This window comes from Ursus maritimus, unplaced genomic scaffold, assembly GCF_017311325.1.
Source record: "Ursus maritimus isolate PB19 unplaced genomic scaffold, ASM1731132v1 scaffold_15, whole genome shotgun sequence".
NCBI classification, from domain to species: Eukaryota; Metazoa; Chordata; class Mammalia; order Carnivora; family Ursidae; genus Ursus; species Ursus maritimus.
The window spans coordinates 33,716,465-33,736,938 of NW_024423897.1; the positions used below are offsets into that span (position 1 = coordinate 33,716,465).

The 20,474-nt window shown below is 44.1% G+C and overlaps 1 long non-coding RNA gene across 1 annotated transcript in view; it reads left to right on the plus strand.

The window, feature by feature from the left end:
- The window catches only part of LOC103664691, a 45,463-nt gene extending 26,339 nt beyond the window's left edge, over positions 1 to 19,124 (plus strand). The window contains exons 3-5 of the long non-coding RNA XR_005834878.1: positions 9,523 to 9,577; positions 16,953 to 16,999; positions 18,897 to 19,124. This is a non-coding gene — a long non-coding RNA (uncharacterized LOC103664691). The remainder of the gene's footprint in view (positions 1 to 9,522; positions 9,578 to 16,952; positions 17,000 to 18,896) is intronic.
- Positions 19,125 to 20,474: the final 1,350 nt, after the last annotated feature.

The window sequence follows — 20,474 nt, forward strand, 5'->3', positions numbered from 1 at the left end:
ACTGAACGTATTTCGGAAAATAGAAGGGGAGAAAATAGTTGATAAAAGTAATAATATACAAAGTAAACACAGGAACAAAAATAAGGTTTGAAAAAAATTATATACATATTCACAAGAAGGTAAGGAGAACCATAAAAACCCAAAACTAGAGGGAGAGAAACTGACAATGAAAATGCATATCTGTGGATTTGCAGGACGACGTTCTGAAACGGCCTTCAAGACATCGATCGAGCAATTATAGGAACTCTTAGAATGCCCCGTTTATCTTGATACCTCCCTGTATTTAGAGCTTGAAGAATCTACCAGCCCTTCCTGCATTGGTCTCTGTCATAACAATGATGCCTCTTTTGGCAGTACACATCCGTGGACTTAAGTGCCATGAGTCATATTTCGAATTTTTAATTAAATCACGGTCTAGCTAGGGTTTGATTTATTTAGACCTGAATTAATTTAGATCCTGGTCCCCGTAAATTTGCATAGTTTATTTTACAAGCTTATGATTGTATGGATTGTAAAACCCTTTAGATAGATGACAATATAGGTTGTAAAATCACTCCCTTATCTTATCAAGAGTGGTAGAATATAATAACTAAGGGCTGTGTTAACTGTATTCTTGAAACTAGCATTATAAAAGAAGTCTGTTGTTTTCTAAATAAAGACATTTATGAGATCATTTAGAGATATTTCATCCCATATGTTTTCACTCAGTTTTAGTGATACGGCGACTCCTTCTTCGCTGCTAATAGTGCTGATTTTTTCTTTCTTTCCCAGAATGGTTACAGATGGTCATAAATCCATACAGTAAGTATCTAGCACAAAACGCGTCTGCCTCAATCAAATATAGTAAATACTTTTTAAACTGCAGAAGTGTGAGTCATACAGATGTCACTTTCCTAGAATTCTGATTTAAAAAACCGTGGTGGCTAATTAATGTTCCCCAGAAGGGGTCACAGCTTACAGGAAATGAATCGGAAGGTGACAGGAAGACAGTTGGGAGCAGTGTGCTCTGGGTGAGGATTGCTGGTAAGGGCCTCATTCCTGCAGCCAGAAACTGACAGCAGCCTCCGCAAGAAAGGGTAAATCCTGCCTGCGCATTGAAACCCAGATTTGACCAGCCTTGGAGAGGCAGGGGTGGAGAGTAGAGGAAAGGACAGGGAAGGGTCTGGGTGGGGCTCGGGGGGGGGGCGGGGGATGGCTGAGGGGACAGTGGTGAGGACCCCCCCCTTCCCCATCCCCCTTGCCGCTGATCTGGTCTGAGCCCTGCCGTCAAGTTGCTTTTGTGGGTTTGGGCTTTTATAGAACTTCTGAGCGTTAAATGTGATCCAGTGGGCACAAGTGGCCTTCAGCACTCATGACTCAGTTGAATATGTGGCTCATAACAGGTCATCACATAACCCTCAGCAGGGAAAATGAGTCACATTCATCTTCTGCAAAAGGCAAAATGAAATTTGCTTTGTGGGAAGAGAGCAGCAAGCTGCCCACGGTTGGGTGCCAGGCGGGAGTGGAGGTGTTTGCCTTCCTGTGGTCAGTGCCCTGGGGCCTGGAAGGGGGCAGGGGAAGGAGCTGGAGACCAGACCTGCGTGGAGGTGCTGGAGCTGCTTTCCCCTGTTCTAGTTCATTCTTTACACTGGGTTAGAGTCCCCACAAGGTCCAACACAGGGTTATTTTTCCTCATGCACGGTTTGATGGACATGAAACATTTACAAAGGTCTAAAAATCAAATCAAATTTCATTACATGCTAAATGAACTTATTTGTCAGAAACAAATGATTCTTCCGGGAAATCTGGAAAGGGTGGGTGTCACACTTCTAGCAATTCCTGAAAATCCTCATGCATTATTAATTTTCCTGGAGGGAGGGGCTGCGAGGGCCTTTGTTTGCAACACCCGGAGCATAGCTGTGCTCCTCTCAAGGAGGTATGCTAACCGTCTTTTTTAAAAGTCATTTTGATGCGCCTGATTGCATTTTTGATGGGGGTTGGGGCAGGGAGGAGATAACTATGACATCATCCAATAAAATGCCAGGTGTTGCAAATCCCTAAAGATTGGAGATCTTGGGGCTGCTACTGGGAAGCATTAGCAGGATCCTCTCCCTGCCCTGTGCCTGGCGAGGGTACCGATGACCCTGTTGGGGATGCAATGAGAGGAGGAGTCAGGGTTCAGTGAGAGTGTAAATACCATCTGCCAGTCCATCAGCAAACACTGGAAAGTCCCATTGGCATGTGATACTGCTTTTGTGAAAACGATGGATTTATTGAATGGGAATACGAAGCCAAGAAACCTGAGTACCGTTTACAGCATATCATGGGAGTTAAGACTTGTGTTAAAAACCCAGCTCCACAACTAGCAAGCTGTCTGACTATGAACAAATCATGTTATTTCTCCGTCTCGGTTCCCAGGAGGGCTGGGCTTTTTAATCAGCACAAGTTGCCCTGCTTCTGAGTCTTCTAAGTTTCTTTCCTTGTATTTTGGTTATATCCTAACAAAGAAAAAAAGGACAAGTAATTGCTTTTTTCTACATGTTCCACTATCATGTATAGAATATATATACACTTTTTTTTTTTTTTTTTGCCAGGAAAGTCATGGTAACATATGACTGACACCCCTTCTGTTTTAATCTGCATTCCTAATGATAAGATCTTGGCTCTGACTTTTTTGAGTGCACATGAGAAGTAAAGCCATGCTTGGCTCTTGTAAGTACATGTGAAAGAGTGGACATCATCACTATAGTTGGGTTGCCAATCATCTAACAGAAAAGACAAAAATGACTATAATACATACTTAGATCTAACAGAACAAAAAGGCGTGGTTAGAGGACAAATAAGGCGAAGTTGTAAAGAATGGATGGAGTTAGGCAGGGAAGGCTGACAGGCGCCAGGCCAGCCCTGAGCCGGGAGGATGTGCTGGGCATCAGCTCAGACCCTTGCCTGCTCGATCTTCCTGATGGCCTCTTCTTTTCTGTTCTCACGTGGGCACGGAAGGCGGGCGAGAAGGACCTTTCTTGGCTCGCTTATTGCTTGTACATACGTGCTCCATGGCAGCTGCAGCTGCTGCTGTCTCTGGGTGGAGGGAGACACTCTCCATTTTATATTTTTGGATCCCAACCCCTGTCACCTTTCCTGAAGTTAATATGCAATACCTGGAGTGGGCTTTACCCAGGCTTTCTGTGAGGTCTGACAGCTTCTCAGGGGATCAGAGGGGTTGCTGGAATCAGGGCTCTTCCTCTGTTGAGCCACCTTCAGTACAAACGCCCACCCCCTGGCCCGTGTACATGTATGCATGTGTGTATTGGGGGATGAAGGGAGATTCGTGGAGGTTCCAGAAGGGAGCTTCCTGGGTCTCGAGAGGTTGTCTCTGGGGGTTATCTTATGTGTCAAGTTGGAGGGTATTTTTGGATGAGGTTAATGTTTTAATTTGGGAACTTTGAGTAAGCAGATTACTCTGCACAAGGCGAGTGGGCCTCATCCAATCAGTTGAAGGCCAAATAGAATTAAAAAAACCCAGCCTCTGTGAATGAAAGGGAATTCTCCAGCAAGACCGCCTTTGGGCTTCATCTGTGCCATCGGCCGTCCTGGGTCTTGAGCCTGCCAGCACCCCGTTGCAGATTTGAGATTTATCAGCCTCTGAAATTGTGCAAACCAATTCCTTATGATAAATTGCTTTCTATTTATGCATATACACATGCATGCGCATATGCAGACAGGCAGTCACACCCTACAAGTTCTGTTTCTCCAGAGAACCCAGACGAATGGGGTCCCTCACGTACTTCCCTATTTCCTAACTCTCTCTCTTCTCTCTTTACATCCTGTGGTCCTTTCTCTTTAAATCCTCTTCCCCCTGTTCTTGCAGGTGGGGTTCCCTGGGAACCAGAGCCTGGGGCACAGAGTGTTTATTAAGTCGTACCTTTGGTGTCAACAGCTGTGAAAAGGAGGAAGTGGGAGCAGGATTGAGATGAAGGAGAAGCAGAACCCCAAAGTTCGCCAACGGCAACGTTGGCCAAGCCCACAGGGGCTCTGGGGCTAAAATGATCTGACAGAGTTGTCCCACACCTGCTGAAAGGCCCACCTCCATGCCCCCAGCTCAGCCGCTGAGTGTGGACAAATCCTTGGGTCGGGCATCTCCCTGCAGCTGAGGCAGATCTGCAGGAGCTTGAGCGGGAGGCTGTCCACTGATGCCCCCCCAAAAGCTAGGGCAGTGAGTCCTCCCTGGCAGGGACAGGCAGGGGCTGCGTCTTCAGTCACCACATCTGGGCAAGAGGATGCTCGTTGTCCACCCGTAGGCATTTACCTCTTTGAAGTGAATGATTTTTATCTGGGCACTTAGCTGACCAGAATAAAGACTACAGCTCCCAGCCTGTCTTGTGGCCAGGTGGGACTATATGCTTTGCTTTTGACCAGGTGGATGTTAACAGAAGTCTGTGTACGTAGCTTCCATGCTGTGTCCTTAAATGGAGTAAAAGATGCTTTTCTTCTCTCCTTTTTCCTTCCTACTGACTGGAAGACCAATGCCACGATGGCGGCTCTGGCAATCACTTTGACCATGAAGTTACCTTGGGAATGGAGATTGCGCATATATATGAGCGCAGCACAGAGGAAGGAGTCTGCTTCTCTGCCCCCGGGGATGATTTGCCAGCCCGCTCTGGCTATCTCCAGACTTCTTGAACATGAGAGAGAGACAATCTTTGTTTTTGTTTAAGTCATTCTTATTTGGAAATTTTGTGGTTTTTACAGCTGAAATGAATTCTGGTTTACACTCCTCTATACCTTTTTTCTCAAGGTAAAACTCACCACTCCCTAGAGACATAATCAAGCCCTATACATTTGGTCCTTTCCTGTTGTTTGCATCCTCTGTAATGGCTTTTCTCCTCAGCCTAACTTTTGCGGGTTCAGCAGCAAAAAGAGTGAAGTCTGGTCTCTGAGATGACTGGCTTGGAGAGGGGCAGTGTGTATATAGGGGTGAGTTTTGGTCAGTGGGAAAGAGTGGAAGGGCTTTCACTCTGGCTTATGGTTTATTCTCTCTTTGAATCTCCACAACTAAACTCACCTCATCATAACAGGGTTCATTTCCTTCCAACTATAGCCATTTGATTAGCATGAAAAACTCATATTCCTCTCATCTACATACATTTGACTCTATTTCACGTAAACTTGTGCTGAGCCCCTTTTATGTTGAGGGAGGGTGGAATTTGACCCCTTTTACCCTGGGTTACATTGACAAATTGTATTACCTTAACTGACAATGAAGGGCTTCTGCCCAAATGCCTTTCCTGTCCTTAGAGTAAGGGTTGAGGGTGGAAGAAATTTTACTTCCCTTACCCTCCAAATTTGGGGCAATCTGGGCAAAGACCAGGGACAGGAAGTGGACGTGTGGAAAGAAGAGGGAATACTCAGAAGGAGCAGCAAGGGGGTGGGGTGCTCACACCCCATTGTAGAAGACCAGGTCTAGGGAGGTTTATCTTCATGATCTTTGCCTCCTGGTATTCATGCCCTTATCCCTTCCCTTAAGTGTGGACAGACCCTGTGGCTTGCTTCTAACCAGTAGGACACAGCAAAGGTAATTGGACTATGATTATGTGTAGGTGATGACAGTATATACAATTGTAATTCGTAACTTGCAAGGACACCCCCTCCTCTGCTGCCTTTGAAGAAGAAAACTGCCATTGTCGTGAGCTGTCTGTGGAGGGTATGTTACAACAAGGAGCTGAGGGCAGCCTCTGGCCAATAGCCAACGGGAACCCAAAGTGCTCAGTCCTTCCGCTGCAAGGCATTGAATGCTGCAGCCACCTGAATGAGCTCAGAAGTGGGTCCTTCCCCAGTCGAGCTTTGTATGAGACTGCAGCCACCATCCATACCTCGATTAGAGCCTTGTGACACACCAGCCAGGGGACCCAACTTTGTTGTTCCTGGGCTCTTGACAAATAAACTGTGAGATAATTAATGTGTGCTGTTTTAAGCTAGTAATTTTGCTGTAATATTGTTACAGAGCAATAGATAATTAATACATCTATAGTAAGGAATTTGGCCTTAGAAAGAAAAGAAAATGCAAGCAAGCTCTTTTGATGAAGGCTTTTCAGAGTGAGATAATTATACTCTGGAAGACTGGGGATGGAAACACAGCAGAGGAGGACAGAGGTTCACCTTACACTGTGCTGAGTAGTTTTAGTAGGAGTAGGCTGGGGGGCTATAAAGAAGGCTGGAAGTTCAGCAGTCCAGGGATAAAAGTAGCTAGAAATGGAAAGGAAACTAATGTGGGAATTAGCAAGAAAAAGGCTATATAAGTATTTGTGACAGAGATGGGGTAGTTTGTCTCTTTTGGGGCAGGATTGAAGCAAAGGCATAAGCAGAGCTCTATTTTATAAAAGAACAACACTAGCGTTTGGGTCACGGTACTGAAGAGGGTGGAGGTGGTGGTGACAGACTGGGAAGTGTTCTGCCTGCAGATGGTGGGTGGCAGGGGAGAGAAGGCTTTCTGAGAAAAGATGCTTCAGGGGGCAGAGCAGTGAGAGGGAGTCATGCTCTGCTCCCCTGGGCTCTGGATTGGAAGGCCTCTGCCTGAGTCCCAGCTCCAAGAACATTATCTGTGTCACTTTGGCCAAGTCACTTCATTGCTTCAAGCCTTGAGTTTCCACATCTGCAAAGCGGGACTCACAGAACCGGCCTCACTGGATCATTGTGCTGTGTCGGTGAGGGAAGGCACCAGAAGGGTCCAGCCTGGCACATAATGAAGTTCTCATCAAGGATAGCTTTAAAAAAACAGGGACTGCTTTTTCTTTCCCCCTTTGTTCATTTGTTTTGTTTCTCAAATTCCACATGAGTATGTTAATTACAACTCAACTTAAAAAACAAATAAATAAAAATTTTAAAAAATGACTGGATAAGGAGTCCTAAGAACTAGTCACATTTGGACTTTCCAAAGTACTTGTAGTGATCAGCGGCAAATCACATCGCCACTTTGAACAGAGATGGCCCGTGGGGGGCGGGGGTCATGATGGCTCCAACCAGTGATTTTCTTCCTTGGCTGCATTTACCAAACTGAAATTACCTGGGAGATTTAAAACACATTGATGCTAAGGGTCCCCCGCCCAGGGAGTCTGGTTTAATTGGTCTGGGTGTGATCTGGGCATCAGGATTCTGAAAAATCTCCCAGATGAGGCTAACGTGAGCCGCGCTTGGGAATCCCTGCTTTATTCCTTCAGTCATTCCTTCATGGTCGCCCCTGATTGTTTTAGATGTTTTAGTTTTGTTCACCCAGCTAGATGGCAAGATTTTGTCTCACCTATGAGTTATCTTTTATTACCTGGCAGGGTAGGAGGCACAGGGGACAGGATGTCCAAAGGCTTGGCTTCTCATTGTTTTTTCCTAACTGGCTGTGGGACCCTAGGTCATGATAAGATTGAGCATGTACTGTGTCCAAACACTGTTCCCAGGGCATTTGCATGCAATAGTTCATTTATCCTAGCGGCATGATGAGATGGATTCTATTATTAGCCTCGAAGCTAATAATAACCCGGAGAAGTTCATCCAAGGCCTCACTGCTGTATAGCTGCACGGGAATCCAGGAGGCCTGAGTGCCCACTGTGAGCCACGCCATGCTCCCGGGCTGGTACCGGCTGCTCTTGATTTTAGTCACCCCTAAGTGGAGGAGCTGGACTCTCCTTGAGTCGCTCCCAGCTCCGATGTCCTGCTGGCCCTGCCAGCAGCTAGCAGAGATATCACGTAGCTACTCAGCCACGGACTGATTGCTAAATCAAGGAATTGAGATCAGACCAGACTGGGTGCAACAGAACTAGGAGAGCAGACCCATGGAAGCCAGGACCTCAGCCAGTGTCTCTGCTCAGAACAGTGACCCGGCTAGAAGGAAAATGTTATGTTAACCACTGTGCATTCCTTTATGCTTTTGGCCTCTCCTTTGCCAAGCAAATGAGCATAGAGAGATGTGTTAAAGTCAGCAGAGGCTAGGTTGGCCTACGATCTTGAAAGGTGAATTTCCTGGCATTAAAAATAATGATCAGGAATTTGGAGGAATAGTGTCTAACAGCAAGAGAAAAGATGACAAAGTCTCTTGCATGGGTGTGGCCAAAAAATAAAAAATACTTCTATGTGACTGGAATTTTCCATGGCTGCTGGATCTTAGGATGATGGCGTCTGATGTTCAATTTTAAGTTGATGCCTGTGCTTTTCCGTGTGATAATGCCCTTTATTAGTACTAAACTATCCATAAAACCTGTTACACACACAGTGGTTTGTGAGAGGTGCTTTGAGGGAGTAAAGGAATAGGGAGGGTGTTGACCATGGAGAGAAATGGGAAAAATGGGTGGTGGAGGCAGGAGATATCACAGAGAGCAGAGAGAAACAGTTTAGGGAAAGCAAGAAGAGGCATCGACAGAAATGCAGGTCCCTAGGGATCCTCAGGTATACTGGGCGAACGCTTAAAGAGATTTAATTGAGCATCTTAAAGGATGGGACGACCCCAGAGTCTGAGGGACTGGGATGCCCCAGAGGCTGACATGCGGGTTCTTCAAGGTAAAATGATGTTGCAGTAGAAGAAGGTATATACGAAGTCTGATTTGCCCAGTGGAACAAAGTCATAAAGTGGAGACTCCTTCATCTACGTAGATTTTGAGAAAAAGAAGAAAGGTGAGGTTGAGTAGCTCCTTCAGCCGGGCAGGGGTTGAAAGGTGCGCTCCACCTCAGACGATCTCTGGGTCCTGCATGTACATCCCGAAGGGGATTCTGAGGAAAACTGGAATTACAAAGATTTTCAGATACTGTTGTCTGGCCCCACTGCAGAGAGAAACGCTGACGTAGCTGGCCTGGGAGGTGACCCGGGCACGGCACTTTTAAACGCTCCTCTGGGGGTTTATATGCAACCAAGGCTAGAAACGGCAGTCTCGCTGGAGAACCATGTGGGAAGCACCCATGCGGGGCCAAGAGGTGGCTGGCAGTTCTGTGGAGAGCTTAGGGCCTGTGCGCTCCTACATTTCTTAGTTTTAAACTGATTTCGTGGTGATCACACTGTATTAGGTAGCGTTAGGAAGTTAGTATTAGGAACCTTAGGTGTGAATAAATACCCAGAATAATAAATGTGGCTTTCCTTGCATAAAATCCTGGCAGGAACTTTCCCAGACAGAAAATCTGCAGACATTGGCTCTCAGCTGCTGGAAGGTGACTTTGGATCCCTTGGCATTTAGATGAAAGAGGCCGAACACAATGTGATTGGCTCCGAGACCCGGGGAAGCTCCAGCTCTCCTCAAATATGCCCCTGCTATTAGAAATTATCCAGTTAAACGTCTGATGTTATAGAATTAAAAAAATAAATCAAAACTAAGAAGTGAAGTGCCTGGCCCAGGAAACCCAGCCGGAGGGGGTTTGGAGTCTTTGAACAACCATCCCACTGCTATTTCCCTTAAACCTCCCTGCCCTTCAAATGTAAGGGTTTATATGTGGGTAACCCCAGGAGAAGTAATCAACTTAAGTTCATACTCAGGTGTACATGACTGATAGAAAAGTGTTTTCTTTCTGCAGGTTGTGATAACTGGGTGAATACAGAAGAATGAGGAACCTGGACATGGAGAGAGAGGTAAGTGTCAAGACTGATGGGAAAGGTCAAAGCAAGGGGGCCCTGGGAGGAGGATGAGGGCAGACAGAGCCGATTTCACAACTTGGGCTAGGGCTGTGCCTCCAGAATTGAACACGAGGTGGACCCTCCCAGGGCGCTGGAAGAGGGAGGAGAATGACTTTATGTTGAACGTGTTTATGAGTGGACACATTTTAAACTGTCGAGTGCCAGAAACCACCCACTCATGCGGAGCTTAGAGGAAGCCCCTGAAGGCTGTCCCAAGTGACTCAATCCCATTACTAAGAATCACTTGCATTAGGGCTATTTCTGCTTCATCCAAGAGGTTTTCAGTTACCTTCGGAGTCAACAGGAAATTAATCAGCAAGCAGAATATTGAAAGAAGATCTGCATCTCAGAGTCATTAAAATAAAAGCAGATTTGAGGACATGGGAAGGTGCTTTTTTTTTTTTTTTTTTAAATCCTCTGCCCTCTTTCTTAATAAATTGAAGATTCCAAAACTTAAAGCCTGAGGACCGGAAGCTCCTTGGAGGAGGGGGTACGCACTGTCCTAGGACCTGCACCCCCTTGATAAGCATGCTGGCCCCAGGCCGTTCACACAGCTCTCCCTCGGCTCTCTCAAAAAGCCCCTGGAAACCTGACCACGCTGGGTCACGGTCTATTGAAAACTTCCTGAACTCATCTCAGGCCACATTGCTGTCCCGTATTATTCAACTTGCCTCTCCCCTCTAAGCTCTTGGGGGAGCGAATTTTTATTCCCCTTGTTTTGGAATGATTTTATTTATTATTGTAAGCCTGGGTGGAGAATGTACTTCCTTGCTTATCACACAGTTTTGTAGGAATATTAAGTAACAATAATACCTGGATGCAGTTGAGAGCGTTAAACTCTGCCTATCACGTAACCTTTGCTCTGCCGTCCTGAGTATCTGGGGAAGCAGCTTCCCTTGCTCTTCCTTATTATGGAAAGTAGAGAGCCCCTAAATTCGAGAATGGCTAGGAGGAAGGAGGGCCAGAAAAGTTTTCAAGTTCTCTACCACTAGCTTCTGACCCATTGATCTTACAAAGATTCCCCTGCTCCACCTGCCCCAAAGTGGTGGTGACGAGGACGGGTGTGACGCCAAATGCATTTCATATGGAATCTTAGTGAAAGACCCTCGGGGCTGCAAATAACAGAAACCGACTCCGGTCAGCATAAGCAAGCAGGAAGTTTATTGGAGAACCATTGGGGTTTCTCACAGAACCCATAGGCAGTTCTCAGGGGCCTGCCAGGAAACTCAGGCCTTGTTCTTTTGCTCTCCCTCTCTCTGCCTCTTATATTTGTTTCCTGGCCCTGTAGTAAATGTGAGTTTCATGAAATCAGGGAATTTATCTGGTTTGTTTCCTGCAGGCTCGCCCACGCCTAGAACAGTGCCTGGCACATAGTATTCGATCGGTCAGCATTTCTTTGTGTATTTCTCAGCATGTCTGAAGGCAATTGCCCCACAGTACCCAAATTTCCATCTTTGAAATTCAGGCTTGTGTCATGTGTCCACCCCTGGTCTGTCTAGTCCAGCCGGAGGATGGTGATTGAGGCTGAAACGCTGTTTGTGTGAAAAGAGAGTCTCAGAGTTAGGCAGATATCATCACACATGTCTACCACGCTTCCGCAGGTACTTGTCATCAGTGCAGATCGTTTGTGGGAAGTGGGCACGTGGTAATTCCCAAATAGAGCTATCTTTTGCTGAATCGCCAAGCAGAGGGGGACTCCGTAGCATGAAACTTCCTTGCCACTTTGCTGATAAGCTGTCAGCCAATTTCTCTTTGGACATCTCCAAGGACAAAAGAAGACACTATTTCTTACGAGTTGTTCACGCCATTTTAAAACAAATCTAATGATTAGGAGACCCACGCATGCATGTATCTGCCCAGCTTCAACCTCCGTTGGTCCTCGCTCTACCTTTTTAGGATCATAGATAGAGGGTTCCTCTTCCATATGACAACCCTTCCAAACTTCTTTGAAGAAGTTACCATGTTACTTTGGAGTCTTTTCCTTGGGGTGATCAATAAATGCTGTCTATGCACTCATCCTATTGTGTGTAGGATTGCCTTTCCCTGATTCCTCAAAGTGATAGAAACAGCAGCTCCGTTGTGGGTGGAAACGAGGCTTCCCAGACATGGCGCTGCATGATCTGGTCCCCATGTAAAAGACAGATTTCATGGGATATTTTCAGGGACCCCTTACAGATATAAGAGTTTTCATTAGTGGTGACCTCTGCTTTGGGGAACACGTGTTGCCTGTGAGGGGTGGATGACTAACGGACGGAAACTTGCTGTGTCAGCTGGTTACTCTGGACCATTGAAGATCTAGTTGGTAACCTGTGGCTGTTCCCATGCTCCTGGTATATTTATTAAATAGGGATCATTAATATCCTTCATATCTTCTCTTTTGAAAACTAAATACACTCTCTTTAGTTTCGGGTTCGTTCGGTTATACACTTCATCACACCATGGAACAGACACTTTGAGAGCGCCGACCACACGTGTGTAAGGAATTGAAGTAGTTGTTGAGACAACAAAGGACAAGATCTCTACCTTCAACGCGTTCACAGTGAAGCCAGAACGGACGGCTGAATTCACAGATGCTGTAACCCAGGATGAGGGCTGTGCTGAGGCGGGATGAGGACCAGCGGCCCACAGAAGGAGAGGCGGGAGGTGGGAAGAGGCTTGGAGAAGCGGGCCCTGGGAATGCTGCCCGGCCAGGGTGGGGCCCGTGACGAGTCTCCGGGAATGAGGAGGAATCGGCCAGATGAAGGATGGGCGAGGGAGGAGGTGGGCAAACCAGGCAGCGGCTTTGCATTTGTGAGGCTGTGGAACAAACATCGTGGTTTGTTCAGCATGGAGCGGAAGCCAAGAACAGGAGTGCGGGAGTGGCCAGATGGACAGAGAAGGAGGCGTGCGCGGCTGTAACAATCGGCTACTGCTATGTAGCCAACCGACCCCAAACCCAGTGACTCGAGACAATAAGCCTTCACTATTGCTCACGAGTCAACAGATCAGCTGGGAGGTTCTGCCGAACTGGGCCAGGCCCGTCTGCTCTCGGCTGGGCGCGTTCCTGTGTCCGTGGCCAGGCGGCCGATTTGGGGCTGGCTGGTCTTGGATGGCCCGGCTCACAGGCCAGCAGCATGTTAGCTGCCAGCGGGGTTCGAGGGGATGGGTTTGTCTCATACAGCAGGCTGGCCTGGGCTTGGTGTACAGAGGGGGCCGAGGGAAAGTGAAAATACACGCTCAGCTACTCAAGACCTAGGTTTGGGTCTGTCATACCACCACTTCTCCATTTTATTAGCCGTAGCAAGTCACTAGACTCCTCCGTTTGAGGAACAGGGACAGCTCTTGATGGAAAATGCTGCAAGGTCTTGGTGCAAAATGTGGACATATAGGAACAGGGGAATAATTCTAGCCTTTTTTGCAATCAGTTCAGCACAAAGAACTTAGATGTTTGGAATTTCCCTAGACAAAGGTGGGGAAACAGCAAAAGGATATTTTATTATTATAATTATGTTCGTTTAATAATTAAATTTTATTATAAAATTGTATTAAAATATTTAAAAATTTAAAACTTAATTTTGATTTACACATGTAACATTAAAGCACATTCTCCTTTAAAAAAGAAAACAGATATCAGGTAAGACTAAGGTCTCCTGCCAACCACGGCCATGCTGAGTAGGATGACGTGGATGATGTTTCCTGGATGCCACCTGTCGGGTCCCCTCCTCAGCATCCTTCACCTCTGGTGGCCCAGCTAATTAGGAAGCCACATGAATGTCTTTACCCCCAGATCACATTCTCTACTTCCCCATAAGGATATCAGCAGCAACTTGGTCAACTGCCTCATGATGCCCAGATCCACTGTGGCTCCAACATTCCTTGTAGATTCTAGGTCTAGTGAACTGTCAGAGAAGAGAAGGTGTTGCGTCCATTTTGGGCTTTCTACATCTCCTTTCCCAGTTCCTCACATCTCCTTTACTGACCCATTCTAGAAGGTGCTCAGGTTCCACACTGAAGAAACTAGTCTACTATTGGGGGCATCCACGTTGATCTACTTTTTGAGATTCGGGAGCCAGTTCTCCTGACACCGAAGTTCCGTAAACACAAGGAGCAGCATTTCCATCGTTTCTTCCCGGGTCCTCCCAGCTCCCGGAGATAAATCAGCGAGGCGCACCTGCCGACCTCGTGTAGCCCTGTCAGGTCGATGTCAGGCTCCTCTCCTGGCTGGATCTTCAGTTCTTTCAGGCCGCTGAGCTCCAGTCTTTCTACTTGGCATGGAGAAAAGAGAAGGAAGGACAGGAAGAGATGGGGGAAGGGAAGAAAGAGGAGAAGGGGAGAAGGGGGGAGGGAGGGAGAGGAGGAGAACAGGGTGCATGTGCTCTGTTGCTTCTGCTCTTAATTTATATTGCACCACACACCGTATTTGACCAACTTCTACTGTTGTTTTTTTTTTTTTGCATCTTATTTGGCATTTAGTTAAAAATAAAACTTGTTTTAAAATGTTTTCTAGAAGTAATCGTAAGAAACTATTAGCGGTGATTACATTTGGGGAGGGGAGCTCAGCTGGCTTGTTGGGGGCTGGGGGTTTCCGCTTTTTCTTTGGCATTTTTCTCTACTGATTGAATTCTCTGAGCATGCTGAAGAGACTCCTCTAGCAAATACAACTGTGGAAAATGGTCCTGATTTTTTTTTCCTAATTCCTCTCTTTTTACTAAAAAGTATTTAAAAGGTAAAAATAGGGACGCCTGGGTGGCACAGCGGTTAAGCGTCTGCCTTCAGATATCAGGGCGTGATCCCAGCGTTCTGGGATCGAGCCCCACATCAGGCTCCTCCGCTGTGAGCCTGCTTCTTCCTCTCCCACTCCCCCTGCTTGTGTTCCCTCTCTCGCTGGCTGTCTCTATCTCTGTCGAATAAATAAATAAAATCTTTAAAAAAAAAAAAAAAAGGTAAAAATAATATTTTTTAATTATTGTAGTTTCTACACTCTACATGGTGGATTCTACAATCTATTTGTAGAATATTGATACACGCCTATCAGTCACATTATGCCAGGCACCACAATCATGTGCTCTACGGCTGTCATCTTCTTTATCCTAAACAACCCCGTGGGAAGGGCTTCTTACATGTGGTTTAAAGATAAGGAAATGAAGGCACAGCGCAGTTGTACAAGTTGTCTAAGGCCACACAGCTACTAAGAGTCAGTGCCAGGATTTACCCCCTATTCTATCTGACACCGTGGTCAAGGTTTTAGCCACTCTGGGATGATACCTCCTTCCATCTTTTAATAGAGAGTCCTTTTAAATTGGGGATCATCAGAAAGCATCTTGGGAAGCCACAAAACGTCTTGTGGCCTCCCCTTCCCAGTCCTAGGCCATCCACACGAGGTGGAATAGTAGTCAGAATGTCTTCATGGGAGTCTCTAACCTCTTATCTTTTCTCTGAACTCTGAACATCCACCCTCCCAATGTTGAAAGCCCATGTCTGACCGAGCTGATGCTATTCCTCCCTTCTTTCCCAAAGCGTAAGCTGCTATTTTCTGCAGAGTTGTTCTTCTTACCTAATTTGTCCCAACTGATCAAAATTCAGAGCAGAAGAGTGTCTCCTTATCAGGTTTTCATCCACTTGGGAGGTGAAGTGGTCGTTAGCCCCATGAAGACTTTATTGCATATGCTGTTCTTAGCTGACCTTCTCCCTGTCTTGCCAGATAGTAAAGTGCTGTGAGTCCCACATTCTGCTAGTTGCTTTGGGTTTTGTTTGTTTGTTCCTTGTTAACCACAAGTGAACTTTCAGTCTGGGAATAGTTCCCAAGTTTCTGGAAATAGTCGGTAAGTGTCTCCCTATCTCTCTGTTGTTGCTGTAGATCAATTTTGAGGAGAAATTTAATGTCAGAACCTCTTTGATTTCCCCTTCTCACTTGCCCCTCCTGCCCCATGTTCAGTGACTGACTATTCTCGCTTTAAAATATCTCTTACAACCTACTTTCATAACAATTTTTTTACCTACAATAAATAAAGCAGGTTCAGGCTTTTGAATTTCTTAAGCAACATGGTGGCAACAACTCCCAAACCAGACCAGCCTCCATGCAGATTTCCTCGCCGGCATCCACCCCACCCTGAACGATTAACCTAAATCAGTCACACTCATTCCATTCCCCTTTCAGGGGCTGGTTTAGGAATGGGCTTGTGGCCACATTCTTTTCAAAGAAGTGTGGGGAGAAAAGGTCTACTATGGACCTTTTGGCAAAGGTGTCTTTGCTCTCAGAATGCTGAAGAGTCCACTTCTTCGCCTCTTTGGGATGTGAGGCTTCCGGGTGTGATAGCAGAGCCTCCAGCAACCGTGCCTTGTGTGGGGCATACGGAGCCTCCCCTTCTGCTCATTTCTAGTTATATGCAGCCTCAGCCATCCATTTTTCAATACGAAGCATCTCCACAGATATACCGGCCTCTCTGCCTAGAAGCTTCCTACTTCCCATCTTACTCATGCTAGACCAACCGCCCTGAAACACAAAACACTTTTATGATTCATTCCTGTCTTCAAGTTACCTTCTGTGAAGGGAATTGAGAGTTAGAGGCCAGAGTCCAAGATTATAAGAATTTGTACATTTCTGTAACTTTGTTACTTCCCCATGTTTGTTATTTTCTTATACGATTCACACTTGGTCTTTTCCATTCATTCAACAAACATTTATTGACCAGGTGCTATGCTATGCCCTGGAGGTAAAAGATAAATCCATAAAAATGAGTAAGAATCAGTTTCTGCCATCAGAGAACTTACACTTTAGTGAAGGAATATGGCAGGCGCTAATGCTGCCCCCTCAGCAGATCCCCCATGTTCTTCCTTCTTAACAGAACCCCTCGTTTTGTTCAGACAGTACTGTGTTTTGCTTGAGAGGATGATTTGTAATTTGTCTAGGAGTTATCATATGAATGAGACTTCAAGGGAAATCTACTGGGGACTTAGGGAAGAATTCTCCTGATAAGAGGCCTGAGCCAACCACCTACTTCCTTACTTCTTGGTGCCCCGTTCTCCAAGACCATGATGTATAAAGCAGTAGTGGCCATCTTGAAATTGAAGGAAAGGCCAATTGAATCAGAGAGATGCTCACAAAATCCCATAAAATCATTAAACTGCTGATCCAGCTTTGGAACTGTGTGCATCTAGATGTAATTCTCTGAAAGGTAATCAAGTGCCTTTCTTATTCAAGCCATTATTAGTTGGGTTTTCTCACTAAAATGAGGAAGAAAACCACACAAAGAAGTATTTGAAATATAATAAATGTGATTATTGAGTTATGCATAAGAAGGCAATGTACATAGAAGGATTCAGAGATAAATAACTTTGTTCCTGATTCTAGGAACTTCGGTCCAGGAGGAAGCAGACGCATCAGTGCATATTTGCAAGGTATGTGATAAATACATGATAGAAATCTTTGCAGAGAAATATGAACCAAAGGGGAAACTCTGACTTTAGTGTCTGTAATGTTTGCTCACGATGAGAGTAAGTTTATGCATTTTTGGCAGGAGCCCCACAGGTGTGACATCATGTCCTTCTTAGAGCACCAGTAGGTACATGATATCAATGTGTCCCACTACTGGCAATATTAAATTGGATTGCAAGGTTCAGAAGGTGTTCGCCAGGTTCATTTCTTCAAATTTACTGTTTCCCCTTGTCATTAATAAGTATTTTGTGAGAAGATGTTTTGAGACAATGTAGATATACCATTTCTTGGATTATTGGTTTTTTGGGTGTTGAGTTTGATACGCTCTTTATAGATCTTGGCCTCGCCAACACTTGTTTACTGTCTTGTTAATGTCTGCCATTCTAACCGGTGTAAGGTGGTATCTCATTGTATAGATAAAACATTTCTTGTCAAACTTTCACCCACTAGTTTTAACATCTATTGATGATTCTTGCTGAATCGATTATTACAAGGATATTTGTGAAATGATTTTTAAAACTCTTTTATTTCTTCTCTACTTATTTTGTGGCAATATATTATAGGGAATAGCTTTTTCTGCTCCTTCACTTATTCATTCATTCATTCATTCATTCATTCATGTCAGTATGAACTTACGGATTCCTACTTTATTCAATAGATAATCTGTAAATATAATTTATTTTGATGCCCACATTATCCCAGATTTGGCAGTGGGAACCCCTTCAAACTTCCTTCTCTGCCCTTATTCTTGGAGAATTTCCTTAATTTGTTGTATAAGAAGATATTGCAGATTCATCTTGAACTTTTCCTGTGCTAGCTATGAAATCAGATGTATCTCCAAGTGACTCTGTTTTCTTTTAGTGGAGAATGGTTTGAAATTCAGAAACTAAATCTGGGCATAGTGGTGTTCATTGCTCCTGGAGTGCCATGGCTTCTGGGTCTTCTCAGTGGACATAAAAAAAAAAAAAAAAGAAAATATATATACATACATCTGTATCTACATAGATGTAGATATAACATCTATGTGTATATACCTATAAAGATATATAAGTAAAATACATATCTGTAATATGTAGATATAAAATAAACCATGAGGTCATACTGATAACTCCAATTTTAATCCAACACAACCTTCTCTGACAATGAGAAATCTGGCCTCATTATCCTCAATGTATTTACTTATTTAATTCTATAATATGCTGAAAGCAGTTTTATAATTACTGACCCATACGACTGTAACAAACTGTGGCAAATTCAACTAACTTGAGTTCATATTTATTTATAGTTCTTGTTATATTTAGTCTGAGGGTATAGTATACTGTGTACAAAAATTACTTGGGTTGGTTTTTCCCCCTCCTTTGGTGAGATTATGTCATTGATTTGAAATATAGTTAAGTTTATTTGTTTGGGTTTTTTTTTGCATTCCATTTTAGGTTTTGTTTTCCCCATTTATAAAAACTTCATTATTGCATAATTGTTTTGAGTATATAAACATTCCAAAAGTCAAAGCTATATAAAAATACTGAGAGTGTCACTCCCCCACCTCTTGTTTCTTCTACCTTCTTCACATCTATCTCTTGTATCTCTGAGTATCCTTTGTTTTTCAAGGAGAGACATGTGTATTTTCTTTTCTCCACTTTTATAAAAAAGGCAGCACCGTGTAGATATCTTTCTGTACTTCGCTTTTTTCAGTTAAAAATGGTTCACAAATATTACCCTCAATTATTTTTATGGCTGCGTAGTACTCCATTATGTGGCTACAACATAGTTGATTTAATGACTTGGCTACATTTCCAATATTTATGGTCACAAACAATGCTGCATTGAGTAACCTTTTGTATATATATTTCCATGTTTCAGGCGGTGTATCTTCAAAGTAAGTTCCTGGATATGGGATGGCTGAGTCAAAAGGTAAACATATATGTTGTTAAATACTGTAACATTCTCCTCCTAAAGGTTGTACAATTTTTACTCCCATCAGCAAGGTATTGAGGATTCCTATTTCCCCAAAGCCTTACCCACAAAATGTAGTGTCAAACTTTAAAATTTTTGCCAATCACAGAGTTGAGAAATAGTACCGCAGAGTTGTTTAAAATTCTATTTCTCTTCTTATGTTCAAATGGTGTTCAGATAGGTGTATGTGTGTATTCTGTTTGTCTTTTGCTTGTTTTTGTAGTTGTTTTGTTTTAATCAGGCCTACCAGGTCTCTTTCTGTGATTTTTAAATAAATTCTTTAGTTGCAAATAGCTTCCAATTTGTCTTTGTCAACTTTGTTTAAGTGGGGTTTTTGTTTTTGTTTTGTTTTGGCCTGCAATATTTTTTCTTGTAAATTTTTATATCTTTTATTGCCTCTAAATTTTAAGTCATAGTCAAAAGTCTTTCCTTACACCAAAGTTACAGAGAATTCACCCACGTATTCTTCTCCCATCTGTGTGGTTTCATTTTTTTTCATTTTTGTCTCTGATTCATTGATGTTTATTCATATTTATGACATGAGATATGAGTCTAGTTTAATCCTTTTCCAAATGGCTATCCAGTTTATCTCAGCAGCTTCATTAAAACACTCATCTTTGTTTTAGTAATTTAAAATACTACCTTTTTCATACACTAATTTTCCATGGGTACTTGTGTCTAGTTTGTTTGGGTTTTTTTCCTATTCTATTCTTGTTTGCCTGTCTTTTTGCACAACAGTACTGTACCGTTTCAATTATAGAAGCTTTATAATAGTTTTAATATCATTAATCCTCTTGTAACTCTTCTTGTTTTGTTTTTCTAATTTTACCATCAACTTATATAGCTCCATTGTGAAAAACCTTTCTGGTATTTGTATTAGGTATTTGTATTTATAAAATAACTTGGGGGAACCTGGCCATTTTTGGATGCTGAATTGTTCTATCCAAGAACAAGAGATGGAAGTAATTCTTGATTTGAGTCTTAGAAGTTGGACTGGTAATAGATGGGTAAAAAGGAAGGAATATCACCCAGACAAGAAACAGCATGGTACCTGCATGACAAGGGCAAGGGGTGGAAGTTAGGGGATAGCACTTATAAACTGAGGGGAGTGGTGTAGAGACTAGGGACTCAGTCACTGACTGCTACCCATAAAACTTATTCATCAGTGGCTAGGAGTTAGTTGAATGTTGTTACCCTGTTCAGTCAGTCATAGGGGAAACCAGATCTCAAATGGCAAGCTAGTGGTGAAAGCCAACAAGGAGGAACCGAGGCTGTAGGACTATGGCCAGAGTAAGGGACCCTGGAGCTGAAAGGCTACAGTCTGATTCACAGGTATACCAGGCTCAAGACGATTGGTCAGCCCCAGTCCCAGCTACTATCCCACATGCCTCATTGTGCCCTGATGGTCAGTCACACAGAACTCTTCACAAGACCTTTGAAGTCCTGTTGCCTGTCTCCATGCCTTTCTGCTAGTTGCCTAGAATG